Genomic DNA, 23,262 nt, shown 5'->3' with positions numbered 1-23,262 from the left:
TGAGAGCACGGCTGGGCTCTCCTTGTTGTCTTTTGCAAGCTGCTTTGATTGAATTGCAAGTTGCGATGTTGTTAGGATGTTCTCACAGAGCATGTGACAGTTTCTCAGTGGAAGAACTGTGATCCAGGGTCAGAGACTCTCTCCTCTCCAAGAGGAAAAGGCTAGCCATAGCGGTTTTGCTTGAGAAATTGCAGCAAAATCTGGTAGAGGCCCACAGGAAGGCTTGAGGAGACAGGCTGAACAGCCCTTCCCTGGTGGTCTAGTGGTTAGGATTCGGCGCTCTCACCGCCGCGGCCCGGGTTCGATTCCCGGTCAGGGAACGTTCCTTTTGCCCTCCAGCGCGGCCAAGAAAATGTTTGAGTGTGAAAAGTGACCTCCTTCGAGCCAGCGACCTAAGGATTGTCAACGTTCCACCTACAGTCCTCCGCTCTACCAGCTGAGCTATCGAAGGTATGCAGGGAAAGAGAAGAACCTCAACCTATCAGGTTGCTGCAGCTCCACTGCTGGCTAAAAGCGATTCAGTAATAGACAGAAGCTCTGGCTGTTCGATAAGGGGAGCAAAGACAAGCCAAACTTCCCATACCGGGAGTCGAACCCGGGCCGCCTGGGTGAAAACCAGGAATCCTGACCGCTAGACCATATGGGAAAGCCCACAAACGCCGGTCAGGCTTGTGTGCCATTTTTCATGCGTGTGGCCAGTACAAGGGCAGGGTTATGTTAGGCCCTTTGGCATTCAGTGTGTGACCGTCGCCTTTAAGAATATGGCAATGTTCCGAAGGGATTGTTTACTGAATTCACTTGTACCAGACTCGATGGAGGGAGATGTCATTTGTCTCTCCCAGGGGGTGCAGCTCTCTCCCATTCTTGTGTTCGCATAAAAAGATACTATAAACTGGTCATTAAAGCAAGGTCCCCGTGACAGTGCTTATGCGATGCATTTGAAAGCACGCACGGTATTGTATGGTAGGCGCTATCTAGCTGACAAAACGGCCTATGGTTGGACTGTCAGTTTACAAGAAAAAAAAACTAACCATTCCAATACCAATAGTCAAAAACTATGGGCTAATAAAACAAGCTAATAAAACTGCTGTAGGCTGATAGCGAAGCAAAAGAGGCAGATCGAGCCAGCCAGGAGTCGAACCTAGAATCTTCTGATCCGTAGTCAGACGCGTTATCCATTGCGCCACTGGCCCACCGGTGAGGCGCCCTGGTGTTTACACGCATCTTGGTGGTGTTTGCCTGGAGCGGGGCCTGTCGCAACATCAACTTTTTCTAATGCCATTAACAGGCCTGGAGCCAACGTAAGGAAGCGCTCCGATGAGGGGTCTGCTATGAAAAGCTTGAAGACGGAGGTGTCACATGTTAGGGATCTCTGTCTTCCTGGCGTGGCTAACGTAGCTGGGTAGCAAATTACTTTAAAACAGTGCAAGGCTGGCCGCTCAAAAAGCCAGGCATACCTCAGAGACGACGACACTCTGTGCTATGCGCTCTGTCAACCTGGAGCTCCTTCGCCAGATGCTCTGCAGAAGAAGGGCTGAAAACAAAAAGCGGAGTGAGTCAGGCACCTCTTGGCACTGAGAGCACGGCTGGGCTCTCCTTGTTGTCTTTTGCAAGCTGCTTTGATTGAATTGCAAGTTGCGATGTTGTTAGGATGTTCTCACAGAGCATGTGACAGTTTCTCAGTGGAAGAACTGTGATCCAGGGTCAGAGACTCTCTCCTCTCCAAGAGGAAAAGGCTAGCCATAGCGGTTTTGCTTGAGAAATTGCAGCAAAATCTGGTAGAGGCCCACAGGAAGGCTTGAGGAGACAGGCTGAACAGCCCTTCCCTGGTGGTCTAGTGGTTAGGATTCGGCGCTCTCACCGCCGCGGCCCGGGTTCGATTCCCGGTCAGGGAACGTTCCTTTTGCCCTCCAGCGCGGCCAAGAAAATGTTTGAGTGTGAAAAGTGACCTCCTTCGAGCCGGAGTCGAACCAGCGACCTAAGGATTGCCAACGTTCCACCTACAGTCCTCCGCTCTACCAGCTGAGCTATCGAAGGTATGCAGGGAAAGAGAAGAACCTCAACCTATCAGGTTGCTGCAGCTCCACTGCTGGCTAAAAGCGATTCAGTAATAGACAGAAGCTCTGGCTGTTCGATAAGGGGAGCAAAGACAAGCCAAACTTCCCATACCGGGAGTCGAACCCAGGCCGCCTGGGTGAAAACCAGGAATCCTGACCGCTAGACCATATGGGAAAGCCCGCAAACGCCGGTCAGGCTTGTGTGCCATTTTTCATGCGTGTGGCCAGTACAAGGGCAGGGTTATGTTAGGCCCTTTGGCATTCAGTGTGTGACCGTCGCCTTTAAGAATATGGCAATGTTCCGAAGGGATTGTTTACTGAATTCACTTGTACCAGACTCGATGGAGGGAGATGTCATTTGTCTCTCCCAGGGGGTGCAGCTCTCTCCCATTCTTGTGTTCGCATAAAAAGATACTATAAACTGGTCATTAAAGCAAGGTCCCCGTGACAGTGCTTATGCGATGCATTTGAAAGCACGCACGGTATTGTATGGTAGGCGCTATCTAGCTGACAAAACGGCCTATGGTTGGACTGTCAGTTTACAAGAAAAAAAAACTAACCATTCCAATACCAATAGTCAAAAACGATGGGCTAATAAAACAAGCTAATAAAACTGCTGTAGGCTGATAGCGAAGCAAAAGAGGCAGATCGAGCCAGCCAGGAGTCGAACCTAGAATCTTCTGATCCGTAGTCAGACGCGTTATCCATTGCGCCACTGGCCCACCGGTGAGGTGCCCTGGTGTTTACACGCATCTTGGTGGTGTTTGCCTGGAGCGGGGCCTGTCGCAACATCAACTTTTTCTCATGCCATTAACAGGCCTGGAGCCAACGTAAGGAAGCGCTCCGATGAGGGGTCTGCTATGAAAAGCTTGAAGACGGAGGTGTCACATGTTAGGGATCTCTGTCTTCCTGGCGTGGCTAACGTAGCTGGGTAGCAAATTACTTTAAAACAGTGCAAGGCTGGCCGCTCAAAAAGCCAGGCATACCTCAGAGACGACGACACTCTGTGCTATGCGCTCTGTCAACCTGGAGCTCCTTCGCCAGATGCTCTGCAGAAGAAGGGCTGAAAACAAAAAGCGGAGTGAGTCAGGCACCTCTTGGCACTGAGAGCACGGCTGGGCTCTCCTTGTTGTCTTTTGCAAGCTGCTTTGATTGAATTGCAAGTTGCGATGTTGTTAGGATGTTCTCACAGAGCATGTGACAGTTTCTCAGTGGAAGAACTGTGATCCAGGGTCAGAGACTCTCTCCTCTCCAAGAGGAAAAGGCTAGCCATAGCGGTTTTGCTTGAGAAATTGCAGCAAAATCTGGTAGAGGCCCACAGGAAGGCTTGAGGAGACAGGCTGAACAGCCCTTCCCTGGTGGTCTAGTGGTTAGGATTCGGCGCTCTCACCGCCGCGGCCCGGGTTCGATTCCCGGTCAGGGAACGTTCCTTTTGCCCTCCAGCGCGGCCAAGAAAATGTTTGAGTGTGAAAAGTGACCTCCTTCGAGCCGGAGTCGAACCAGCGACCTAAGGATTGCCAACGTTCCACCTACAGTCCTCCGCTCTACCAGCTGAGCTATCGAAGGTATGCAGGGAAAGAGAAGAACCTCAACCTATCAGGTTGCTGCAGCTCCACTGCTGGCTAAAAGCGATTCAGTAATAGACAGAAGCTCTGGCTGTTCGATAAGGGGAGCAAAGACAAGCCAAACTTCCCATACCGGGAGTCGAACCCGGGCCGCCTGGGTGAAAACCAGGAATCCTGACCGCTAGACCATATGGGAAAGCCCGCAAACGCCGGTCAGGCTTGTGTGCCATTTTTCATGCGTGTGGCCAGTACAAGGGCAGGGTTATGTTAGGCCCTTTGGCATTCAGTGTGTGACCGTCGCCTTTAAGAATATGGCAATGTTCCGAAGGGATTGTTTACTGAATTCACTTGTACCAGACTCGATGGAGGGAGATGTCATTTGTTCTCCCAGGGGGTGCAGCTCTCTCCCATTCTTGTGTTCGCATAAAAAGATACTATAAACTGGTCATTAAAGCAAGGTCCCCGTGACAGTGCTTATGCGATGCATTTGAAAGCACGCACGGTATTGTATGGTAGGCGCTATCTAGCTGACAAAACGGCCTATGGTTGGACTGTCAGTTTACAAGAAAAAAAAACGAACCATTCCAATACCAATAGTCAAAAACTATGGGCTAATAAAACAAGCTAATAAAACTGCTGTAGGCTGATAGCGAAGCAAAAGAGGCAGATCGAGCCAGCCAGGAGTCGAACCTAGAATCTTCTGATCCGTAGTCAGACGCGTTATCCATTGCGCCACTGGCCCACCGGTGAGGTGCCCTGGTGTTTACACGCATCTTGGTGGTGTTTGCCTGGAGCGGGGCCTGTCGCAACATCAACTTTTTCTCATGCCATTAACAGGCCTGGAGCCAACGTAAGGAAGCGCTCCAAAGAGGGGTCTGCTATGAAAAGCTTGAAGACGGAGGCGTCACATGTTAGGGATCTCTGTCTTCCTGGCGTGGCTAACGTAGCTGGGTAGCAAATTACTTTAAAACAGTGCAAGGCTGGCCGCTCAAAAAGCCAGGCATACCTCAGAGACGACGACACTCTGTGCTATGCGCTCTGTCAACCTCGAGCTCCTTCGCCAGATGCTCTGCAGAAGAAGGGCTGAAAACAAAAAGCAGAGTGAGTCAGGCACCTCTTGGCACTGAGAGCACGGCTGGGCTCTTCTTGTTGTCTTTTGCAAGCTGCTTTGATTGAATTGCAAGTTGCGATGTTGTTAGGATGTTCTCACAGAGCATGTGACAGTTTCTCAGTGGAAGAACTGTGATCCAGGGTCAGAGACTCTCTCCTCTCCAAGAGGAAAAGGCTAGCCTTAGCGGTTTTGCTTGAGAAATTGCAGCAAAATCTGGTAGAGGCCCACAGGCAGGCTTGAGGAGACAGGCTGAACAGCCCTTCCCTGGTGGTCTAGTGGTTAGGATTCGGCGCTCTCACCGCCGCGGCCCGGGTTCGATTCCCGGTCAGGGAACGTTCCTTTAGCCCTCCAGCGCGGCCAAGAAAATGTTTGAGTGTGAAAAGTGACCTCCTTCGAGCCGGAGTCGAACCAGCGACCTAAGGATTGCCAATGGTCCACCTACAGTCCTCCGCTCTACCAGCTGAGCTATCGAAGGTATGCAGGGAAAGAGAAGAACCTCAACCTATCAGGTTGCTGCAGCTCCACTGCTGGCTAAAAGCAATTCAGTAATAGACAGAAGCTCTGGCTGTTCGATAAGGGGAGCAAAGACAAGCCAAACTTCCCATACCGGGAGTCGAACCCGGGCCGCCTGGGTGAAAACCAGGAATCCTGACGGCTAGACCATATGGGAAAGCCCGCAAATGCCGGTCAGGCTTGTGTGCCATTTTTCATGCGTGTGGCCTTTACAAGGGCAGGGTTATGTTAGGCCCTTTGGCATTCAGTGTGTGACCGTCGCCTTTAAGAATATGGCAATGTTCCGAAGGGATTGTTTACTGAATTCACTTGTACCAGACTCGATGGAGGGAGATGTCATTTGTCTCTCCCAGGGGGTGCAGCTCTCTCCCATTCTTGTGTTCGCATAAAAAGATACTATAAACTGGTCATTAAAGCAAGGTCCCCGTGACAGTGCTTATGCGATGCATTTGAAAGCACGCACGGTATTGTATGGTAGGCGCTATCTAGCTGACAAAACGGCCTATGGTTGGACTGTCAGTTTACAAGAAAAAAAAACTAACCATTCCAATACCAATAGTCAAAAACTATGGGCTAATAAAACAAGCTAATAAAACTGCTGTAGGCTGATAGCGAAGCAAAAGAGGCAGATCGAGCCAGCCAGGAGTCGAACCTAGAATCTTCTGATCCATAGTCAGACGCGTTATCCATTGCGCCACTGGCCCACCGGTGAGGCGCCCTGGTGTTTACACGCATCTTGGTGGTGTTTGCCTGGAGCGGGGCCTGTCGCAACATCAACTTTTTCTCATGCCATTAACAGGCCTGGAGCCAACGTAAGGAAGCGCTCCAAAGAGGGGTCTGCTATGAAAAGCTTGAAGACTGAGGCGTCACATGTTAGGGATCTCTGTCTTCCTGGCGTGGCTAACGTAGCTGGGTAGCAAATTACTTTAAAACAGTGCAAGGCTGGCCGCTCAAAAAGCCAGGCATACCTCAGAGACGACGACACTCTGTGCTATGCACTCTGTCAACCTCGAGCTCCTTCGCCAGATGCTCTGCAGAAGAAGGGCTGAAAACAAAAAGCGGAGTGAGTCAGGCACCTCTTGGCACTGAGAGCACGGCTGGGCTCTTCTTGTTATCTTTTGCAAGCTGCTTTGATTGAATTGCAAGTTGCGATGTTGTTAGGATGTTCTCACAGAGCATGTGACAGTTTCTCAGTGGAAGAACTGTGATCCAGGGTCAGAGACTCTCTCCTCTCCAAGAGGAAAAGGCTAGCCTTAGCGGTTTTGCTTGAGAAATTGCAGCAAAATCTGGTAGAGGCCCACAGGCAGGCTTGAGGAGACAGGCTGAACAGCCCTTCCCTGGTGGTCTAGTGGTTAGGATTCGGCGCTCTCACCGCCGCGGCCCGGGTTCGATTCCCGGTCAGGGAACGTTCCTTTTGCCCTCCAGCGCGGCCAAGAAAATGTTTGAGTGTGAAAAGTGACCTCCTTCGAGCCGGAGTCGAACCAGCGACCTAAGGATTGCCAACGTTCCACCTACAGTCCTCCGCTCTACCAGCTGAGCTATCGAAGGTATGCAGGGAAAGAGAAGAACCTCAACCTATCAGGTTGCTGCAGCTCCACTGCTGGCTAAAAGCGATTCAGTAATAGACAGAAGCTCTGGCTGTTCGATAAGGGGAGCAAAGACAAGCCAAACTTCCCATACCGGGAGTCGAACCCGGGCCGCCTGGGTGAAAACCAGGAATCCTGACCGCTAGACCATATGGGAAAGCCCGCAAACGCCGGTCAGGCTTGTGTGCCATTTTTCATGCGTGTGGCCAGTACAAGGGCAGGGTTATGTTAGGCCCTTTGGCATTCAGTGTGTGACCGTCGCCTTTAAGAATATGGCAATGTTCCGAAGGGATTGTTTACTGAATTCACTTGTACCAGACTCGATGGAGGGAGATGTCATTTGTCTCTCCCAGGGGGTGCAGCTCTCTCCCATTCTTGTGTTCGCATAAAAAGATACTATAAACTGGTCATTAAAGCAAGGTCCCCGTGACAGTGCTTATGCGATGCATTTGAAAGCACGCACGGTATTGTATGGTAGGCGCTATCTAGCTGACAAAACGGCCTATGGTTGGACTGTCAGTTTACAAGAAAAAAAAACGAACCATTCCAATACCAATAGTCAAAAACTATGGGCTATTAAAACAAGCTAATAAAACTGCTGTAGGCTGATAGCGAAGCAAAAGAGGCAGATCGAGCCAGCCAGGAGTCGAACCTAGAATCTTCTGATCCGTAGTCAGACGCGTTATCCATTGCGCCACTGGCCCACCGATGAGGCGCCCTGGTGTTTACACACATCTTGGTGGTGTTTGCCTGGAGCGGGGCCTGTCGCAACATCAACTTTTTCTCATGCCATTAACAGGCCTGGAGCCAACGTAAGGAAGCGCTCCAAAGAGGGGTCTGCTATGAAAAGCTTGAAGACGGAGGCGTCACATGTTAGGGATCTCTGTCTTCCTGGCGTGGCTAACGTAGCTGGGTAGCAAATTACTTTAAAACAGTGCAAGGCTGGCCGCTCAAAAAGCCAGGCATACCTCAGAGACGACGACACTCTGTGCTATGCGCTCTGTCAACCTCGAGCTCCTTCGCCAGATGCTCTGCAGAAGAAGGGCTGAAAACAAAAAGCGGAGTGAGTCAGGCACCTCTTGGCACTGAGAGCACGGCTGGGCTCTCCTTGTTGTCTTTTGCAAGCTGCTTTGATTGAATTGCAAGTTGCGATGTTGTTAGGATGTTCTCACAGAGCATGTGACAGTTTCTCAGTGGAAGAACTGTGATCCAGGGTCAGAGACTCTCTCCTCTCCAAGAGGAAAAGGCTAGCCTTAGCGGTTTTGCTTGAGAAATTGCAGCAAAATCTGGTAGAGGCCCACAGGCAGGCTTGAGGAGACAGGCTGAACAGCCCTTCCCTGGTGGTCTAGTGGTTAGGATTCGGCGCTCTCACCGCCGCGGCCCGGGTTCGATTCCCGGTCAAGGAACGTTCCTTTTGCCCTCCAGCGCGGCCAAGAAAATGTTTGAGTGTGAAAAGTGACCTCCTTCGAGCCGGAGTCGAACCAGCGACCTAAGGATTGCCAACGTTCCACCTACAGTCCTCCGCTCTACCAGCTGAGCTATCGAAGGTATGCAGGGAAAGAGAAGAACCTCAACCTATCAGGTTGCTGCAGCTCCACTGCTGGCTAAAAGCGATTCAGGAATAGACAGAAGCGCTGGCTGTTCGATAAGGGGAGCAAAGACAAGCCAAACTTCCCATACCGGGAGTCGAACCCGGGCCGCCTGGGTGAAAACCAGGAATCCTGACCGCTAGACCATATGGGAAAGCCTGCAAGCGCCGGTCAGGCTTGTGTGCCATTTTTCATGCGTGTGGCCAGTACAAGGGCAGGGTTATGTTAGGCCCTTTGGCATTCAGTGTGTGACCGTCGCCTTTAAGAATATGGCAATGTTCCGAAGGGATTGTTTACTGAATTCACTTGTACCAGACTCGATGGAGGGAGATGTCATTTGTCTCTCCCAGGGGGTGCAGCTCTCTCCCATTCTTGTGTTCGCATAAAAAGATACTATAAACTGGTCATTAAAGCAAGGTCCCCGTGACAGTGCTTATGCGATGCATTTGAAAGCACGCACGGTATTGTATGGTAGGCGCTATCTAGCTGACAAAACGGCCTATGGTTGGACTGTCAGTTTACAAGAAAAAAAAAACTAACCATTCCAATACCAATAGTCAAAAACTATGGGCTAATAAAACAAGCTAATAAAACTGCTGTAGGCTGATAGCGAAGCAAAAGAGGCAGATCGAGCCAGCCAGGAGTCGAACCTAGAATCTTCTGATCCGTAGTCAGACGTGTTATCCATTGCGCCACTGGCCCACCGGTGAGGCGCCCTGGTGTTTACACGCATCTTGGTGGTGTTTGCCTGGAGCGGGGCCTGTCGCAACATCAACTTTTTCTCATGCCATTAACAGGCCTGGAGCCAACGTAAGGAAGCGCTCCGATGAGGGGTCTGCTATGAAAAGCTTGAAGACGGAGGTGTCACATGTTAGGGATCTCTGTCTTCCTGGCGTGGCTAACGTAGCTGGGTAGCAAATTACTTTAAAACAGTGCAAGGCTGGCCGCTCAAAAAGCCAGGCATACCTCAGAGACGACGACACTCTGTGCTATGCGCTCTGTCAACCTGGAGCTCCTTCGCCAGATGCTCTGCAGAAGAAGGGCTGAAAACAAAAAGCGGAGTGAGTCAGGCACTTCTTGGCACTGAGAGCACGGCTGGGCACTCCTTGTTGTCTTTTGCAAGCTGCTTTGATTGAATTGCAAGTTGCGATGTTGTTAGGATGTTCTCACAGAGCATGTGAGAGTTTCTCAGTAGAAGAACTGTGATCCAGGGTCAGAGACTCTCTCCTCTCCAAGAGGAAAAGGCTAGCCATAGCGGTTTTGCTTGAGAAATTGCAGCAAAATCTGGTAGAGGCCCACAGGAAGGCTTGAGGAGACAGGCTGAACAGCCCTTCCCTGGTGGTCTAGTGGTTAGGATTCGGCGCTCTCACCGCCGCGGCCCGGGTTCGATTCCCGGTCAGGGAACGTTCCTTTTGCCCTCCAGCGCGGCCAAGAAAATGTTTGAGTGTGAAAAGTGACCTCCTTCGAGCCGGAGTCGAACCAGCGACCTAAGGATTGCCAAGTTTCCACCTACAGTCCTCCGCTCTACCAGCTGAGCTATCGAAGGTATGCAGGGAAAGAGAAGAACCTCAACCTATCAGGTTGCTGCAGCTCCACTGCTGGCTAAAAGCAATTCAGTAATAGACAGAAGCTCTGGCTGTTCGATAAGGGGAGCAAAGACAAGCCAAACTTCCCATACCGGGAGTCGAACCCGGGCCGCCTGGGTGAAAACCAGGAATCCTGACCGCTAGACCATATGGGAAAGCCCGCAAACGCCAGTCAGGCTTGTGTGCCATTTTTCATGCGTGTGGCCAGTACAAGGGCAGGGTTATGTTAGGCCCTTTGGCATTCAGTGTGTGACCGTCGCCTTTAAGAATATGGCAATGTTCCGAAGGGATTGTTTACTGAATTCACTTGTACCAGACTCGATGGAGGGAGATGTCATTTGTCTCTCCCAGGGGGTGCAGCTCTCTCCCATTCTTGTGTTCGCATAAAAAGATACTATAAACTGGTCATTAAAGCAAGGTCCCCGTGACAGTGCTTATGCGATGCATTTGAAAGCACGCACGGTATTGTATGGTAGGTGCTATCTAGCTGACAAAACGGCCTATGGTTGGACTGTCAGTTTACAAGAAAAAAAAAACTAACCATTCCAATACCAATAGTCAAAAACTATGGGCTAATAAAACAAACTAATAAAACTGCTGTAGGCTGATAGCGAAGCAAAAGAGGCAGATCGAGCCAGCCAGGAGTCGAAGCTAGAATCTTCTGATCCGTAGTCAGACGCGTTATCCATTGCGCCACTGGCCCACCGGTCATGCGCCCTGGTGTTTACACGCATCTTGGTGGTGTTCGCCTGGAGCGGGGCCTGTCGCAACATCAACTTTTTCTCATGCCATTAACAGGCCTGGAGCCAACGTAAGGAAGCGCTCCGATGAGGGGTCTGCTATGAAAAGCTTGAAGATGGAGGCGTCACATGTTAGGGATCTCTGTCTTCCTGGCGTGGCTAACGTAGCTGGGTAGCAAATTACATTAAAACAGTGCAAGGCTGGCCGCTCAAAAAACCAGGCATACCTCAGAGACGACGACACTCTGTGCTATGCGCTCTGTCAACCTCGAGCTCCTTCGCCAGATGCTCTGCAGAAGAAGGGCTGAAAACAAAAAGCGGAGTGAGTCAGGCACCTCTTGGCACTGAGAGCACGGCTGGGCTCTCCTTGTTGTCTTTTGCAAGCTGCTTTGATTGAATTGCAAGTTGCGGTGTTGTTAGGATGTTCTCACGGAGCATGTGACCGTTTCTCAGTGGAAGAACTGTGATCCAGGGTCAGAGACTCTCTCCTCTCCAAGAGGAAAAGGCTAGCCTTAGCGGTTTTGCTTGAGAAATTGCAGCAAAATCTGGTAGAGGCCCACAGGCAGGCTTGAGGAGACAGGCTAAACAGCCCTTCCCTGGTGGTCTAGTGGTTAGGATTCGGCGCTCTCACCGCCGCGGCCCGGGTTCGATTCCCGGTCAGGGAACGTTCCTTTTGCCCTCCAGCGCGGCCAAGAAAATGTTTGAGTGGGAAAAGTGACCTCCTCGAGCCGGAGTCGAACCAGCGACCTAAGGATTGCCAACGGTCCACCTACAGTCCTCCGCTCTACCAGCTGAGCTATCGAAGGTATGCAGGGGAAGAGAAGAACCTCAACCTATCAGGTTGCTGCAGCTCCACTGCTGGCTAAAAGCGATTCAGTAATAGACAGAAGCTCTGGCTGTTCGATAAGGGGAGCAAAGACAAGCCAAACTTCCCATACCGGGAGTCGAACCCGGGCCGCCTGGGTGAAAACCAGGAATCCTGACCGCTAGACCATATGGGAAAGCCCGCAAGCGCCCGTCAGGCTTGTGTGCCATTTTTCATGCGTGTGGCCAGTACAAGGGCAGGGTTATGTTAGGCCCTTTGGCATTCAGTGTGTGACCGTCGCCTTTAAGAATATGGCAATGTTCCGAAGGGATTGTTTACTGAATTCACTTGTACCAGACTCGATGGAGGGAGATGTCATTTGTCTCTCCCAGGGGGTGCAGCTCTCTCCCATTCTTGTGTTCGCATAAAAAGATACTATAAACTGGTCATTAAAGCAAGGTCCCCGTGACAGTGCTTATGCGATGCATTTGAAAGCACGCACGGTATTGTATGGTAGGTGCTATCTAGCTGACAAAACGGCCTATGGTTGGACTGTCAGTTTACAAGAAAAAAAAACTAACCATTCCAATACCAATAGTCAAAAACTATGGGCTAATAAAACAAGCTAATAAAACTGCTGTAGGCTGATAGCGAAGCAAAAGAGGCAGATCGAGCCAGCCAGGAGTCGAACCTAGAATCTTCTGATCCGTAGTCAGACGCGTTATCCATTGCGCCACTGGCCCACCGGTCAGGCGGCCTGGTGTTTACACGCATCTTGGTGGTGTTCGCCTGGAGCGGGGCCTGTCGCAACATCAACTTTTTCTCATGCCATTAACAGGCCTGGAGCCAACGTAAGGAAGCGCTCCGATGAGGGGTCTGCTATGAAAAGCTTGAAGACGGAGGCGTCACATGTTAGGGATCTCTGTCTTCCTGGCGTGGCTAACGTAGCTGGGTAGCAAATTACTTTAAAACAGTGCAAGGCTGGCCGCTCAAAAAACCAGGCATACCTCAGAGACGACGACACTCTGTGCTATGCGCTCTGTCAACCTAGAGCTCCTTCGCCAGATGCTCTGCAGAAGAAGGGCTGAAAACAAAAAGCGGAGTGAGTCAGGCACCTCTTGGCACTGAGAGCACGGCTGGGCTCTCCTTGTTGTCTTTTGCAAGCTGCTTTGATTGAATTGCAAGTTGCGGTGTTGTTAGGATGTTCTCACGGAGCATGTGACAGTTTCTCAGTGGAAGAACTGTGATCCAGGGTCAGAGACTCTCTCCTCTTCAAGAGGAAAAGGCTAGCCTTAGCGGTTTTGCTTGAGAAATTGCAGCAAAATCTGGTAGAGGCCCCCAGGCAGGCTTGAGGAGACAGGCTGAACAGCCCTTCCCTGGTGGTCTAGTGGTTAGGATTCGGCGCTCTCACCGCCGCGGCCCGGGTTCGATTCCCGGTCAGGGAACGTTCCTTTTGCCCTCCAGCGCGGCCAAGAAAATGTTTGAGTGTGAAAAGTGACCTCCTTCGAGCCGGAGTCGAACCAGCGACCTAAGGATTGCCAACGTTCCACCTACAGTCCTCCGCTCTACCAGCTGAGCTATCGAAGGTTTGCAGGGAAAGAGAAGAACCTCAACCTATCAGGTTGCTGCAGCTCCACTGCTGGCTAAAAGCGATTCAGTAATAGACAGAAGCTCTGGCTGTTCGATAAGGGGAGCAAAGACAAGCCAAACTTCCCATACCAGGAGTCGAACCCGGGCCGCCTGGGTGAAAACCAGGAATCCTGACCGCTAGACCATATGGGAAAGCCCGCAAACGCCGGTCAGGCTTGTGTGCCATTTTTCATGCGTGTGGCCAGTACAAGGGCAGGGTTATGTTAGGCCCTTTGGCATTCAGTGTGTGACCGTCGCCTTTAAGAATATGGCAATGTTCCGAAGGGATTGTTTACTGAATTCACTTGTACCAGACTCGATGGAGGGAGATGTCATTTGTCTCTCCCAGGGGGTGCAGCTCTCTCCCATTCTTGTGTTCGCATAAAAAGATACTATAAACTGGTCATTAAAGCAAGGTCCCCGTGACAGTGCTTATGCGATGCATTTGAAAGCACGCACGGTATTGTTTGGTAGGCGCTATCTAGCTGACAAAACGGCCTATGGTTGGACTGTCAGTTTACAAGAAAAAAAAACTAACCATTCCAATACCAATAGTCAAAAACTATGGGCTAATAAAACAAGCTAATAAAACTGCTGTAGGCTGATAGCGAAGCAAAAGAGGCAGATCGAGCCAGCCAGGAGTCGAACCTAGAATCTTCTGATCCGTAGTCAGACGCGTTATCCATTGCGCCACTGGCCCACCGGTGAGGCGCCCTGGTGTTTACACGCATCTTGGTGGTGTTTGCCTGGAGCGGGGCCTGTCGCAACATCAACTTTTTCTCATGCCATTAACAGGCCTGGAGCCAACGTAAGGAAGCGCTCCAAAGAGGGGTCTGCTATGAAAAGCTTGAAGACGGAGGCGTCACATGTTAGGGATCTCTGTCTTCCTGGCGTGGCTAACGTAGCTGGGTAGCAAATTACTTTAAAACAGTGCAAGGCTGGCCGCTCAAAAAGCCAGGCATACCTCAGAGACGACGACACTCTGTGCTATGCGCTCTGTCAACCTCGAGCTCCTTCGCCAGATGCTCTGCAGAAGAAGGGCTGAAAACAAAAAGCGGAGTGAGTCAGGCACCTCTTGGCACTGAGAGCACGGCTGGGCTCTTCTTGTTGTCTTTTGCAAGCTGCTTTGATTGAATTGCAAGTTGCGATGTTGTTAGGATGTTCTCACAGAGCATGTGACAGTTTCTCAGTGGAAGAACTGTGATCCAGGGTCAGAGACTCTCTCCTCTCCAAGAGGAAAAGGCTAGCCTTAGCGGTTTTGCTTGAGAAATTGCAGCAAAATCTGGTAGAGGCCCACAGGCAGGCTTGAGGAGACAGGCTGAACAGCCCTTCCCTGGTGGTCTAGTGGTTAGGATTCGGCGCTCTCACCGCCGCGGCCCGGGTTCGATTCCCGGTCAGGGAACGTTCCTTTTGCCCTCCAGCGCAGCCAAGAAAATGTTTGAGTGTGAAAAGTGACCTCCTTCGAGCCGGAGTCGAACCAGCGACCTAAGGATTGCCAACGTTCCACCTACAGTCCTCCGCTATACCAGCTGAGCTATCGAAGGTATGCAGGGAAAGAGAAGAACCTCAACCTATCAGGTTGCTGCAGCTCCACTGCTGGCTAAATGCGATTCAGTAATAGACAGAAGCTCTGGCTGTTCGATAAGGGGAGCAAAGACAAGCCAAACTTCCCATACCGGGAGTCGAACCCGGGCCGCCTGGGTGAAAACCAGGAATCCTGACCGCTAGACCATATGGGAAAGCCCGCAAACGCCGGTCAGGCTTGTGTGCCATTTTTCATGCGTGTGGCCAGTACAAGGGCAGGGTTATGTTAGGCCCTTTGGCATTCAGTGTGTGACCGTCGCCTTTAAGAATATGGCAATGTTCCGAAGGGATTGTTTACTGAATTCACTTGTACCAGACTCGATGGAGGGAGATGTCATTTGTCTCTCCCAGGGGGTGCAGCTCTCTCCCATTCTTGTGTTCGCATAAAAAGATACTATAAACTGGTCATTAAAGCAAGGTCCCCGTGACAGTGCTTATGCGATGCATTTGAAAGCACGCACGGTATTGTATGGTAGGTGCTATCTAGCTGAAAAAACGGCCTATGGTTGGACTGTCAGTTTACAAGAAAAAAAAACTAACCATTCCAATACCAATAGTCAAAAACTATGGGCTAATAAAACAAACTAATAAAACTGCTGTAGGCTGATAGCGAAGCAAAAGAGGCAGATCGAGCCAGCCAGGAGTCGAACCTAGAATCTTCTGATCCGTAGTCAGACGCGTTATCCATTGCGCCACTGGCCCACCGGTCAGGCGGCCTGGTGTTTACACGCATCTTGGTGGTGTTCGCCTGGAGCGGGGCCTGTCGCAACATCAACTTTTTCTCATGCCATTAACAGGCCTGGAGCCAACGTAAGGAAGCGCTCCGATGAGGGGTCTGCTATGAAAAGCTTGAAGACGGAGGCGTCACATGTTAGGGATCTCTGTCTTCCTGGCGTGGCTAACGTAGCTGGGTAGCAAATTACTTTAAAACAGTGCAAGGCTGGCCGCTCAAAAAACCAGGCATACCTCAGAGACGACGACACTCTGTGCTATGCGCTCTGTCAACCTCGAGCTCCTTCGCCAGATGCTCTGCAGAAGAAGGGCTGAAAACAAAAAGCGGAGTGAGTCAGGCACCTCTTGGCACTGAGAGCACGGCTGGGCTCTCCTTGTTGTCTTTTGCAAGCTGCTTTGATTGAATTGCAAGTTGCGGTGTTGTTAGGATGTTCTCACGGAGCATGTGACAGTTTCTCAGTGGAAGAACTGTGATCCAGGGTCAGAGACTCTCTCCTCTCCAAGAGGAAAAGGCTAGCCTTAGCGGTTTTGCTTGAGAAATTGCAGCAAAATCTGGTAGAGGCCCACAGGCAGGCTTGAGGAGACAGGCTGAACAGCCCTTCCCTGGTGGTCTAGTGGTTAGGATTCGGCGCTCTCACCGCCGCGGCCCGGGTTCGATTCCCGGTCAGGGAACGTTCCTTTTGCCCTCCAGCGCGGCCAAGAAAATGTTTGAGTGTGAAAAGTGACCTCCTTCGAGCCGGAGTCGAACCAGCGACCTAAGGATTGCCAACGTTCCACCTACAGTCCTCCGCTCTACCAGCTGAGCTATCGAAGGTTTGCAGGGAAAGAGAAGAACCTCAACCTATCAGGTTGCTGCAGCTCCACTGCTGGCTAAAAGCGATTCAGTAATAGACAGAAGCTCTGGCTGTTCGATAAGGGGAGCAAAGACAAGCCAAACTTCCCATACCGGGAGTCGAACCCGGGCCGCCTGGGTGAAAACCAGGAATCCTGACCGCTAGACCATATGGGAAAGCCCGCAAACGCCGGTCAGGCTTGTGTGCCATTTTTCATGCGTTTGGCCAGTACAAGGGCAGGGTTATGTTAGGCCCTTTGGCATTCAGTGTGTGACCGTCGCCTTTAAGAATATGGCAATGTTCCGAAGGGATTGTTTACTGAATTCACTTGTACCAGACTCGATGGAGGGAGATGTCATTTGTCTCTCCCAGGGGGTGCAGCTCTCTCCCATTCTTGTGTTCGCATAAAAAGATACTATAAACTGGTCATTAAAGCAAGGTCCCCGTGACAGTGCTTATGCGATGCATTTGAAAGCACGCACGGTATTGTTTGGTAGGCGCTATCTAGCTGACAAAACGGCCTATGGTTGGACTGTCAGTTTACAAGAAAAAAAAACTAACCATTCCAATACCAATAGTCAAAAACTATGGGCTAATAAAACAAGCTAATAAAACTGCTGTAGGCTGATAGCGAAGCAAAAGAGGCAGATCGAGCCAGCCAGGAGTCGAACCTAGAATCTTCTGATCCGTAGTCAGACGCGTTATCCATTGCGCCACTGGCCCACCGGTGAGGCGCCCTGGTGTTTACACGCATCTTGGTGGTGTTTGCCTGGAGCGGGGCCTGTCGCAACATCAACTTTTTCTCATGCCATTAACAGGCCTGGAGCCAACGTAAGGAAGCGCTCCAAAGAGGGGTCTGCTATGAAAAGCTTGAAGACGGAGGCGTCACATGTTAGGGATCTCTGTCTTCCTGGCGTGGCTAACGTAGCTGGGTAGCAAATTACTTTAAAACAGTGCAAGGCTGGCCGCTCAAAAAGCCAGGCATACCTCAGAGACGACGACACTCTGTGCTATGCGCTCTGTCAACCTCGAGCTCCTTCGCCAGATGCTCTGCAGAAGAAGGGCTGAAAACAAAAAGCGGAGTGAGTCAGGCACCTCTTGGCACTGAGAGCACGGCTGGGCTCTTCTTGTTGTCTTTTGCAAGCTGCTTTGATTGAATTGCAAGTTGCGATGTTGTTAGGATGTTCTCACAGAGCATGTGACAGTTTCTCAGTGGAAGAACTGTGATCCAGGGTCAGAGACTCTCTCCTCTCCAAGAGGAAAAGGCTAGCCTTAGCGGTTTTGCTTGAGAAATTGCAGCAAAATCTGGTAGAGGCCCACAGGCAGGCTTGAGGAGACAGGCTGAACAGCCCTTCCCTGGTGGTCTAGTGGTTAGGATTCGGCGCTCTCACCGCCGCGGCCCGGGTTCGATTCCCGGTCAGGGAACGTTCCTTTTGCCCTCCAGCGCGGCCAAGAAAATGTTTGAGTGTGAAAAGTGACCTCCTTCGAGCCGGAGTCGAACCAGCGACCTAAGGATTGCCAACGTTCCACCTACAGTCCTCCGCTATACCAGCTGAGCTATCGAAGGTATGCAGGGAAAGAGAAGAACCTCAACCTATCAGGTTGCTGCAGCTCCACTGCTGGCTAAATGCGATTCAGTAATAGACAGAAGCTCTGGCTGTTCGATAAGGGGAGCAAAGACAAGCCAAACTTCCCATACCGGGAGTCGAACCCGGGCCGCCTGGGTGAAAACCAGGAATCCTGACCGCTAGACCATATGGGAAAGCCCGCAAACGCCGGTCAGGCTTGTGTGCCATTTTTCATGCGTGTGGCCAGTACAAGGGCAGGGTTATGTTAGGCCCTTTGGCATTCAGTGTGTGACCGTCGCCTTTAAGAATATAGCAATGTTCCGAAGGGATTGTTTACTGAATTCACTTGTACCAGACTCGATGGAGGGAGATGTCATTCGTCTCTCCCAGGGGGTGCAGCTCTCTCCCATTCTTGTGTTCGCATAAAAAGATACTATAAACTGGTCATTAAAGCAAGGTCCCCGTGACAGTGCTTATGCGATGCATTTGAAAGCACGCACGGTATTGTATGGTAGGTGCTATCTAGCTGACAAAACGGCCTATGGTTGGACTGTCAGTTTACAAGAAAAAAAAAAACTAACCATTCCAATACCAATAGTCAAAAACTATGGGCTAATAAAACAAACTAATAAAACTTCTGTAGGCTGATAGCGAAGCAAAAGAGGCAGATCGAGCCAGCCAGGAGTCGAACCTAGAATCTTCTGATCCGTAGTCAGACGCGTTATCCATTGCGCCACTGGCCCACCGGTCAGGCGCCCTGGTGTTTACACACATCTTGGTGGTGTTCGCCTGGAGCGGGGCCTGTCGCAACATCAACTTTTTCTCATGCCATTAACAGGCCTGGAGCCAACGTAAGGAAGCGCTCCGATGAGGGGTCTGCTATGAAAAGCTTGAAGATGGAGGCGTCACATGTTAGGGATCTCTGTCTTCCTGGCGTGGCTAACGTAGCTGGGTAGCAAATTTTTTTAAAACAGTGCAAGGCTGGCCGCTCAAAAAACCAGGCATACCTCAGAGACGACGACACTCTGTGCTATGCGCTCTGTCAACCTCGAGCTCCTTCGCCAGATGCTCTGCAGAAGAAGGGCTGAAAACAAAAAGCGGAGTGAGTCAGGCACCTCTTGGCACTGAGAGCACGGCTGGGCTCTCCTTGTTGTCTTTTGCAAGCTGCTTTGATTGAATTGCAAGTTGCGGTGTTGTTAGGATGTTCTCACGGAGCATTTGACAGTTTCTCAGTGGAAGAACTGTGATCCAGGGTCAGAGACTCTCTCCTCTCCAAGAGGAAAAGGCTAGCCTTAGCGGTTTTGCTTGAGAAATTGCAGCAAAATCTGGTAGAGGCCCACAGGCAGGCTTGAGGAGACAGGCTGAACAGCCCTTCCCTGGTGGTCTAGTGGTTAGGATTCGGCGCTCTCACCGCCGCGGCCCGGGTTCGATTCCCGGTCAGGGAACGTTCCTTTTGCCCTCCAGCGCGGCCAAGAAAATGTTTGAGTGTGAAAAGTGACCTCCTTCGAGCCGGAGTCGAACCAGCGACCTAAGGATTGCCAACGGTCCACCTACAGTCCTCCACTCTACCAGCTGAGCTATCGAACGTATGCAGGGAAAGAGAAGAACCTCAACCTATCAGGTTGCTGCAGCTCCACTGCTGGCTAAAAGCGATTCAGTAATAGACAGAAGCTCTGGCTGTTCGATAAGGGGAGCAAAGACAAGCCAAACTTCCCATACCGGGAGTCGAACCCGGGCCGCCTGGGTGAAAACCAGGAATCCTGACCGCTAGACCATATGGGAAAGCCCGCAAACGCCGGTCAGGCTTGTGTGCCATTTTTCATGCGTGTGGCCAGTACAAGGGCAGGGTTATGTTAGGCCCTTTGGCATTCAGTGTGTGACCGTCGCCTTTAAGAATATGGCAATGTTCCGAAGGGATTGTTTACTGAATTCACTTGTACCAGACTCGATGGAGGGAGATGTCATTTGTCTCTCCCAGGGAGTGCAGCTCTCTCCCATTCTTGTGTTCGCATAAAAAGATACTATAAACTGGTCATTAAAGCAAGGTCCCCGTGACAGTGCTTATGCGATGCATTTGAAAGCACGCACGGTATTGTATGGTAGGCGCTATCTAGCTGACAAAATGGCCTATGGTTGGACTGTCAGTTTACAAGAAAAAAAAACTAACCATTCCAATACCAATAGTCAAAAACTATGGGCTAATAAAACAAGCTAATAAAACTGCTGTAGGCTGATAGCGAAGCAAAAGAGGCAGATCGAGCCAGCCAGGAGTCGAACCTAGAATCTTCTGATCCGTAGTCAGACGCGTTATCCATTGCGCCACTGGCCCACCGGTCAGGCGCCCTGGTGTTTACACGCATCTTGGTGGTGTTCGCCTGGAGCGGGGCCTGTCGCAACATCAACTTTTTCTCATGCCATTAACAGGCCTGGAGCCAACGTAAGGAAGCGCTCCGATGAGGGGTCTGCTATGAAAAGCTTGAAGACGGAGGCGTCACATGTTAGGGATCTCTGTCTTCCTGGCGTGGCTAACGTAGCTGGGTAGCAAATTACTTTAAAACAGTGCAAGGCTGGCCGCTCAAAAAACCAGGCATACCTCAGAGACGACGACACTCTGTGCTATGCGCTCTGTCAACCTCGAGCTCCTTCGCCAGATGCTCTGCAGAAGAAGGGCTGAAAACAAAAAGCGGAGTGAGTCAGGCACCTCTTGGCACTGAGAGCACGGCTGGGCTCTCCTTGTTGTCTTTTGCAAGCTGCTTTGATTGAATTGCAAGTTGCGGTGTTGTTAGGATGTTCTCACGGAGCATGTGACAGTTTCTCAGTGGAAGAACTGTGATCCAGGGTCAGAGACTCTCTCCTTTCCAAGAGGAAAAGGCTAGCCTTAGCGGTTTTGCTTGAGAAATTGCAGCAAAATCTGGTAGAGGCCCACAGGCAGGCTTGAGGAGACAGGCTGAAGAGCCCTTCCCTGGTGGTCTAGTGGTTAGGATTCGGCGCTCTCACCGCCGCGGCCCGGGTTCGATTCCCGGTCAGGGAACGTTCCTTTTGCCCTCCAGCGCGGCCAAGAAAATGTTTGAGTGTGAAAAGTGACCTCCTTCGAGCCGGAGTCGAACCAGCGACCTAAGGATTGCCAACGTTCCACCTACAGTCCTCCGCTCTACCAGCTGAGCTATCGAAGGTATGCAGGGAAAGAGAAGAACCTCAACCTATCAGGTTGCTGCAGCTCCACTGCTGGCTAAAAGCGATTCAGTAATAGACAGAAGCTCTGGCTGTTCGATAAGGGGAGCAAAGACAAGCCAAACTTCCCATACCGGGAGTCGAACCCGGGCCGCCTGGGTGAAAACCAGGAATCCTGACCGCTAGACCATATGGGAAAGCCCGCAAACGCCGGTCAGGCTTGTGTGCCATTTTTCATGCGTGTGGCCAGTACAAGGGCAGGGTTATGTTAGGCCCTTTGGCATTCAGTGTGTGACCGTCGCCTTTAAGAATATGGCAATGTTCCGAAGGGATTGTTTACTGAATTCACTTGTACCAGACTCGATGGAGGGAGATGTCATTTGTCTCTCCCAGGGGGTGCAGCTCTCTCCCATTCTTGTGTTCGCATAAAAAGATACTATAAACTGGTCATTAAAGCAAGGTCCCCGTGACAGTGCTTATGCGATGCATTTGAAAGCACGCACGGTATTGTATGGTAGGCGCTATCTAGCTGACAAAACGGCCTATGGTTGGACTGTCAGTTTACAAGAAAAAAAAACTAACCATTCCAATACCAATAGTCAAAAACTATGGGCTAATAAAACAAGCTAATAAAACTGCTGTAGGCTGATAGCGAAGCAAAAGAGGCAGATCGAGCCAGCCAGGAGTCGAACCTAGAATCTTCTGATCCGTAGTCAGACGCGTTATCCATTGCGCCACTGGCCCACCGATGAGGCGCCCTGGTGTTTACACGCATCTTGGTGGTGTTTGCCTGGAGCGGGGCCTGTCGCAACATCAACTTTTTCTCATGCCATTAACAGGCCTGGAGCCAACGTAAGGAAGCGCTCCAAAGAGGGGTCTGCTATGAAAAGCTTGAAGACGGAGGCGTCACATGTTAGGGATCTCTGTCTTCCTGGCGTGGCTAACGTAGCTGGGTAGCAAATTACTTTAAAACAGTGCAAGGCTGGCCGCTCAAAAAGCCAGGCATACCTCAGAGACGACGACACTCTGTGCTCTGCGCTCTGTCAACCTCGAGCTCCTTCGCCAGATGCTCTGCAGAAGAAGGGCTGAAAACAAAAAGCGGAGTGAGTCAGGCACCTCTTGGCACTGAGAGCACGGCTGGGCTCTCCTTGTTGTCTTTTGCAAGCTGCTTTGATTGAATTGCAAGTTGCGATGTTGTTAGGATGTTCTCACAGAGCATGTGACAGTTTCTCAGTGGAAGAACTGTGATCCAGGGTCAGAGACTCTCTCCTCTCCAAGAGGAAAAGGCTAGCCTTAGCGGTTTTGCTTGAGAAATTGCAGCAAAATCTGGTAGAGGCCCACAGGCAGGCTTGAGGAGACAGGCTGAACAGCCCTTCCCTGGTGGTCTAGTGGTTAGGATTCGGCGCTCTCACCGCCGCGGCCCGGGTTCGATTCCCGGTCAGGGAACGTTCCTTTTGCCCTCCAGCGCGGCCAAGAAAATGTTTGAGTGTGAAAAGTGACCTCCTTCGAGCCGGAGTTGAACCAGCGACCTAAGGATTGCCAACGTTCCACCTACAGTCCTCCGCTCTACCAGCTGAGCTATCGAAGGTATGCAGGGAAAGAGAAGAACCTCAACCTATCAGGTTGCTGCAGCTCCACTGCTGGCTAAAAGCGATTCAATAATAGACAGAAGCTCTGGCTGTTCGATAAGGGGAGCAAAGACAAGCCAAACTTCCCATACCGGGAGTCGGACCCGGGCCGCCTGGGTGAAAACCAGGAATCCTGACCGCTAGACCATATGGGAAAGCCCGCAAACGCCGGTCAGGCTTGTGTGCCATTTTTCATTCGTGTGGCCAGTACAAGGGCAGGGTTATGTTAGGCCCTTTGGCATTCAGTGTGTGACCGTCGCCTTTAAGAATATGGCAATGTTCCGAAGGGATTGTTTACTGAATTCACTTGTACCAGACTCGATGGAGGGAGATGTCATTTGTCTCTCCCAGGGGGTGCAGCTCTCTCCCATTCTTGTGTTCGCATAAAAAGATACTATAAACTGGTCATTAAAGCAAGGTCCCCGTGACAGTGCTTATGCGATGCATTTGAAAGCACGCACGGTATTGTTTGGTAGGCGCTATCTAGCTGACAAAACGGCCTATGGTTGGACTGTCAGTTTACAAGAAAAAAAAACGAACCATTCCAATACCAATAGTCAAAAAC

At 51.0% G+C, this 23,262-nt stretch overlaps 50 non-coding genes across 50 annotated transcripts; 15 read left to right on the top strand and 35 right to left on the bottom strand.

The window, feature by feature from the left end:
• Positions 1 to 248: 248 nt before the first annotated feature.
• Positions 249 to 320, top strand: trnae-cuc (transfer RNA glutamic acid (anticodon CUC)). The gene has a single exon. It is a non-coding gene; the product is annotated as a tRNA-Glu (tRNA).
• A 254-nt stretch (positions 321 to 574) lies between these two features.
• Positions 575 to 646, bottom strand: trnae-uuc (transfer RNA glutamic acid (anticodon UUC)). Its single transcript has one exon. It is a non-coding gene; the product is annotated as a tRNA-Glu (tRNA).
• A 474-nt stretch (positions 647 to 1,120) lies between these two features.
• On the bottom strand, positions 1,121 to 1,193 carry trnar-acg (transfer RNA arginine (anticodon ACG)). The gene has a single exon. It is a non-coding gene; the product is annotated as a tRNA-Arg (tRNA).
• Positions 1,194 to 1,823: 630 nt separating this feature from the next.
• Positions 1,824 to 1,895, top strand: trnae-cuc (transfer RNA glutamic acid (anticodon CUC)). Its single transcript has one exon. It is a non-coding gene; the product is annotated as a tRNA-Glu (tRNA).
• A 55-nt stretch (positions 1,896 to 1,950) lies between these two features.
• On the bottom strand, positions 1,951 to 2,037 carry trnay-gua (transfer RNA tyrosine (anticodon GUA)). Its single transcript is given in 2 exon segments — positions 1,951 to 1,986; positions 2,001 to 2,037. It is a non-coding gene; the product is annotated as a tRNA-Tyr (tRNA).
• Positions 2,038 to 2,160: 123 nt separating this feature from the next.
• On the bottom strand, positions 2,161 to 2,232 carry trnae-uuc (transfer RNA glutamic acid (anticodon UUC)). The gene has a single exon. It is a non-coding gene; the product is annotated as a tRNA-Glu (tRNA).
• A 474-nt stretch (positions 2,233 to 2,706) lies between these two features.
• On the bottom strand, positions 2,707 to 2,779 carry trnar-acg (transfer RNA arginine (anticodon ACG)). Its single transcript has one exon. It is a non-coding gene; the product is annotated as a tRNA-Arg (tRNA).
• Positions 2,780 to 3,409: 630 nt separating this feature from the next.
• Positions 3,410 to 3,481, top strand: trnae-cuc (transfer RNA glutamic acid (anticodon CUC)). The gene has a single exon. It is a non-coding gene; the product is annotated as a tRNA-Glu (tRNA).
• A 55-nt stretch (positions 3,482 to 3,536) lies between these two features.
• On the bottom strand, positions 3,537 to 3,623 carry trnay-gua (transfer RNA tyrosine (anticodon GUA)). The gene is given in 2 exon segments: positions 3,537 to 3,572; positions 3,587 to 3,623. It is a non-coding gene; the product is annotated as a tRNA-Tyr (tRNA).
• Positions 3,624 to 3,746: 123 nt separating this feature from the next.
• On the bottom strand, positions 3,747 to 3,818 carry trnae-uuc (transfer RNA glutamic acid (anticodon UUC)). The gene has a single exon. It is a non-coding gene; the product is annotated as a tRNA-Glu (tRNA).
• A 473-nt stretch (positions 3,819 to 4,291) lies between these two features.
• trnar-acg (transfer RNA arginine (anticodon ACG)) lies at positions 4,292 to 4,364 on the bottom strand. The gene has a single exon. It is a non-coding gene; the product is annotated as a tRNA-Arg (tRNA).
• A 630-nt stretch (positions 4,365 to 4,994) lies between these two features.
• Positions 4,995 to 5,066, top strand: trnae-cuc (transfer RNA glutamic acid (anticodon CUC)). Its single transcript has one exon. It is a non-coding gene; the product is annotated as a tRNA-Glu (tRNA).
• A 55-nt stretch (positions 5,067 to 5,121) lies between these two features.
• trnay-gua (transfer RNA tyrosine (anticodon GUA)) lies at positions 5,122 to 5,208 on the bottom strand. Its single transcript is given in 2 exon segments — positions 5,122 to 5,157; positions 5,172 to 5,208. It is a non-coding gene; the product is annotated as a tRNA-Tyr (tRNA).
• A 669-nt stretch (positions 5,209 to 5,877) lies between these two features.
• On the bottom strand, positions 5,878 to 5,950 carry trnah-aug (transfer RNA histidin (anticodon AUG)). The gene has a single exon. It is a non-coding gene; the product is annotated as a tRNA-His (tRNA).
• Positions 5,951 to 6,580: 630 nt separating this feature from the next.
• Positions 6,581 to 6,652, top strand: trnae-cuc (transfer RNA glutamic acid (anticodon CUC)). The gene has a single exon. It is a non-coding gene; the product is annotated as a tRNA-Glu (tRNA).
• Positions 6,653 to 6,707: 55 nt separating this feature from the next.
• Positions 6,708 to 6,794, bottom strand: trnay-gua (transfer RNA tyrosine (anticodon GUA)). The gene is given in 2 exon segments: positions 6,708 to 6,743; positions 6,758 to 6,794. It is a non-coding gene; the product is annotated as a tRNA-Tyr (tRNA).
• Positions 6,795 to 6,917: 123 nt separating this feature from the next.
• trnae-uuc (transfer RNA glutamic acid (anticodon UUC)) lies at positions 6,918 to 6,989 on the bottom strand. Its single transcript has one exon. It is a non-coding gene; the product is annotated as a tRNA-Glu (tRNA).
• Positions 6,990 to 7,463: 474 nt separating this feature from the next.
• On the bottom strand, positions 7,464 to 7,536 carry trnar-acg (transfer RNA arginine (anticodon ACG)). The gene has a single exon. It is a non-coding gene; the product is annotated as a tRNA-Arg (tRNA).
• A 630-nt stretch (positions 7,537 to 8,166) lies between these two features.
• trnae-cuc (transfer RNA glutamic acid (anticodon CUC)) lies at positions 8,167 to 8,238 on the top strand. The gene has a single exon. It is a non-coding gene; the product is annotated as a tRNA-Glu (tRNA).
• A 55-nt stretch (positions 8,239 to 8,293) lies between these two features.
• Positions 8,294 to 8,380, bottom strand: trnay-gua (transfer RNA tyrosine (anticodon GUA)). Its single transcript is given in 2 exon segments — positions 8,294 to 8,329; positions 8,344 to 8,380. It is a non-coding gene; the product is annotated as a tRNA-Tyr (tRNA).
• A 123-nt stretch (positions 8,381 to 8,503) lies between these two features.
• Positions 8,504 to 8,575, bottom strand: trnae-uuc (transfer RNA glutamic acid (anticodon UUC)). Its single transcript has one exon. It is a non-coding gene; the product is annotated as a tRNA-Glu (tRNA).
• A 475-nt stretch (positions 8,576 to 9,050) lies between these two features.
• Positions 9,051 to 9,123, bottom strand: trnar-acg (transfer RNA arginine (anticodon ACG)). Its single transcript has one exon. It is a non-coding gene; the product is annotated as a tRNA-Arg (tRNA).
• Positions 9,124 to 9,753: 630 nt separating this feature from the next.
• Positions 9,754 to 9,825, top strand: trnae-cuc (transfer RNA glutamic acid (anticodon CUC)). The gene has a single exon. It is a non-coding gene; the product is annotated as a tRNA-Glu (tRNA).
• A 55-nt stretch (positions 9,826 to 9,880) lies between these two features.
• trnay-gua (transfer RNA tyrosine (anticodon GUA)) lies at positions 9,881 to 9,967 on the bottom strand. The gene is given in 2 exon segments: positions 9,881 to 9,916; positions 9,931 to 9,967. It is a non-coding gene; the product is annotated as a tRNA-Tyr (tRNA).
• A 123-nt stretch (positions 9,968 to 10,090) lies between these two features.
• On the bottom strand, positions 10,091 to 10,162 carry trnae-uuc (transfer RNA glutamic acid (anticodon UUC)). The gene has a single exon. It is a non-coding gene; the product is annotated as a tRNA-Glu (tRNA).
• A 1,178-nt stretch (positions 10,163 to 11,340) lies between these two features.
• trnae-cuc (transfer RNA glutamic acid (anticodon CUC)) lies at positions 11,341 to 11,412 on the top strand. Its single transcript has one exon. It is a non-coding gene; the product is annotated as a tRNA-Glu (tRNA).
• A 264-nt stretch (positions 11,413 to 11,676) lies between these two features.
• trnae-uuc (transfer RNA glutamic acid (anticodon UUC)) lies at positions 11,677 to 11,748 on the bottom strand. The gene has a single exon. It is a non-coding gene; the product is annotated as a tRNA-Glu (tRNA).
• Positions 11,749 to 12,222: 474 nt separating this feature from the next.
• On the bottom strand, positions 12,223 to 12,295 carry trnar-acg (transfer RNA arginine (anticodon ACG)). The gene has a single exon. It is a non-coding gene; the product is annotated as a tRNA-Arg (tRNA).
• Positions 12,296 to 12,925: 630 nt separating this feature from the next.
• Positions 12,926 to 12,997, top strand: trnae-cuc (transfer RNA glutamic acid (anticodon CUC)). The gene has a single exon. It is a non-coding gene; the product is annotated as a tRNA-Glu (tRNA).
• Positions 12,998 to 13,052: 55 nt separating this feature from the next.
• Positions 13,053 to 13,139, bottom strand: trnay-gua (transfer RNA tyrosine (anticodon GUA)). The gene is given in 2 exon segments: positions 13,053 to 13,088; positions 13,103 to 13,139. It is a non-coding gene; the product is annotated as a tRNA-Tyr (tRNA).
• Positions 13,140 to 13,262: 123 nt separating this feature from the next.
• On the bottom strand, positions 13,263 to 13,334 carry trnae-uuc (transfer RNA glutamic acid (anticodon UUC)). Its single transcript has one exon. It is a non-coding gene; the product is annotated as a tRNA-Glu (tRNA).
• A 474-nt stretch (positions 13,335 to 13,808) lies between these two features.
• Positions 13,809 to 13,881, bottom strand: trnar-acg (transfer RNA arginine (anticodon ACG)). Its single transcript has one exon. It is a non-coding gene; the product is annotated as a tRNA-Arg (tRNA).
• A 630-nt stretch (positions 13,882 to 14,511) lies between these two features.
• Positions 14,512 to 14,583, top strand: trnae-cuc (transfer RNA glutamic acid (anticodon CUC)). Its single transcript has one exon. It is a non-coding gene; the product is annotated as a tRNA-Glu (tRNA).
• Positions 14,584 to 14,848: 265 nt separating this feature from the next.
• Positions 14,849 to 14,920, bottom strand: trnae-uuc (transfer RNA glutamic acid (anticodon UUC)). Its single transcript has one exon. It is a non-coding gene; the product is annotated as a tRNA-Glu (tRNA).
• A 474-nt stretch (positions 14,921 to 15,394) lies between these two features.
• Positions 15,395 to 15,467, bottom strand: trnar-acg (transfer RNA arginine (anticodon ACG)). Its single transcript has one exon. It is a non-coding gene; the product is annotated as a tRNA-Arg (tRNA).
• Positions 15,468 to 16,097: 630 nt separating this feature from the next.
• Positions 16,098 to 16,169, top strand: trnae-cuc (transfer RNA glutamic acid (anticodon CUC)). The gene has a single exon. It is a non-coding gene; the product is annotated as a tRNA-Glu (tRNA).
• A 55-nt stretch (positions 16,170 to 16,224) lies between these two features.
• trnay-gua (transfer RNA tyrosine (anticodon GUA)) lies at positions 16,225 to 16,311 on the bottom strand. The gene is given in 2 exon segments: positions 16,225 to 16,260; positions 16,275 to 16,311. It is a non-coding gene; the product is annotated as a tRNA-Tyr (tRNA).
• Positions 16,312 to 16,434: 123 nt separating this feature from the next.
• trnae-uuc (transfer RNA glutamic acid (anticodon UUC)) lies at positions 16,435 to 16,506 on the bottom strand. The gene has a single exon. It is a non-coding gene; the product is annotated as a tRNA-Glu (tRNA).
• A 474-nt stretch (positions 16,507 to 16,980) lies between these two features.
• trnar-acg (transfer RNA arginine (anticodon ACG)) lies at positions 16,981 to 17,053 on the bottom strand. Its single transcript has one exon. It is a non-coding gene; the product is annotated as a tRNA-Arg (tRNA).
• A 630-nt stretch (positions 17,054 to 17,683) lies between these two features.
• trnae-cuc (transfer RNA glutamic acid (anticodon CUC)) lies at positions 17,684 to 17,755 on the top strand. Its single transcript has one exon. It is a non-coding gene; the product is annotated as a tRNA-Glu (tRNA).
• A 265-nt stretch (positions 17,756 to 18,020) lies between these two features.
• Positions 18,021 to 18,092, bottom strand: trnae-uuc (transfer RNA glutamic acid (anticodon UUC)). Its single transcript has one exon. It is a non-coding gene; the product is annotated as a tRNA-Glu (tRNA).
• Positions 18,093 to 18,568: 476 nt separating this feature from the next.
• trnar-acg (transfer RNA arginine (anticodon ACG)) lies at positions 18,569 to 18,641 on the bottom strand. The gene has a single exon. It is a non-coding gene; the product is annotated as a tRNA-Arg (tRNA).
• A 630-nt stretch (positions 18,642 to 19,271) lies between these two features.
• trnae-cuc (transfer RNA glutamic acid (anticodon CUC)) lies at positions 19,272 to 19,343 on the top strand. The gene has a single exon. It is a non-coding gene; the product is annotated as a tRNA-Glu (tRNA).
• Positions 19,344 to 19,608: 265 nt separating this feature from the next.
• Positions 19,609 to 19,680, bottom strand: trnae-uuc (transfer RNA glutamic acid (anticodon UUC)). Its single transcript has one exon. It is a non-coding gene; the product is annotated as a tRNA-Glu (tRNA).
• A 474-nt stretch (positions 19,681 to 20,154) lies between these two features.
• Positions 20,155 to 20,227, bottom strand: trnar-acg (transfer RNA arginine (anticodon ACG)). Its single transcript has one exon. It is a non-coding gene; the product is annotated as a tRNA-Arg (tRNA).
• A 630-nt stretch (positions 20,228 to 20,857) lies between these two features.
• On the top strand, positions 20,858 to 20,929 carry trnae-cuc (transfer RNA glutamic acid (anticodon CUC)). The gene has a single exon. It is a non-coding gene; the product is annotated as a tRNA-Glu (tRNA).
• A 55-nt stretch (positions 20,930 to 20,984) lies between these two features.
• On the bottom strand, positions 20,985 to 21,071 carry trnay-gua (transfer RNA tyrosine (anticodon GUA)). Its single transcript is given in 2 exon segments — positions 20,985 to 21,020; positions 21,035 to 21,071. It is a non-coding gene; the product is annotated as a tRNA-Tyr (tRNA).
• Positions 21,072 to 21,194: 123 nt separating this feature from the next.
• On the bottom strand, positions 21,195 to 21,266 carry trnae-uuc (transfer RNA glutamic acid (anticodon UUC)). The gene has a single exon. It is a non-coding gene; the product is annotated as a tRNA-Glu (tRNA).
• Positions 21,267 to 21,740: 474 nt separating this feature from the next.
• On the bottom strand, positions 21,741 to 21,813 carry trnar-acg (transfer RNA arginine (anticodon ACG)). Its single transcript has one exon. It is a non-coding gene; the product is annotated as a tRNA-Arg (tRNA).
• A 630-nt stretch (positions 21,814 to 22,443) lies between these two features.
• trnae-cuc (transfer RNA glutamic acid (anticodon CUC)) lies at positions 22,444 to 22,515 on the top strand. The gene has a single exon. It is a non-coding gene; the product is annotated as a tRNA-Glu (tRNA).
• The last annotated feature ends 747 nt before the right edge of the window (positions 22,516 to 23,262 follow it).

Source organism: Pseudorasbora parva, chromosome 22 (assembly GCF_024679245.1).
Source record: "Pseudorasbora parva isolate DD20220531a chromosome 22, ASM2467924v1, whole genome shotgun sequence".
In the NCBI taxonomy this organism is placed as follows: domain Eukaryota; kingdom Metazoa; phylum Chordata; class Actinopteri; order Cypriniformes; family Gobionidae; genus Pseudorasbora; species Pseudorasbora parva.
The sequence above is the reverse complement of the archived record's forward strand: the minus strand, read 5'-3'. Positions and strand labels throughout refer to the sequence as shown.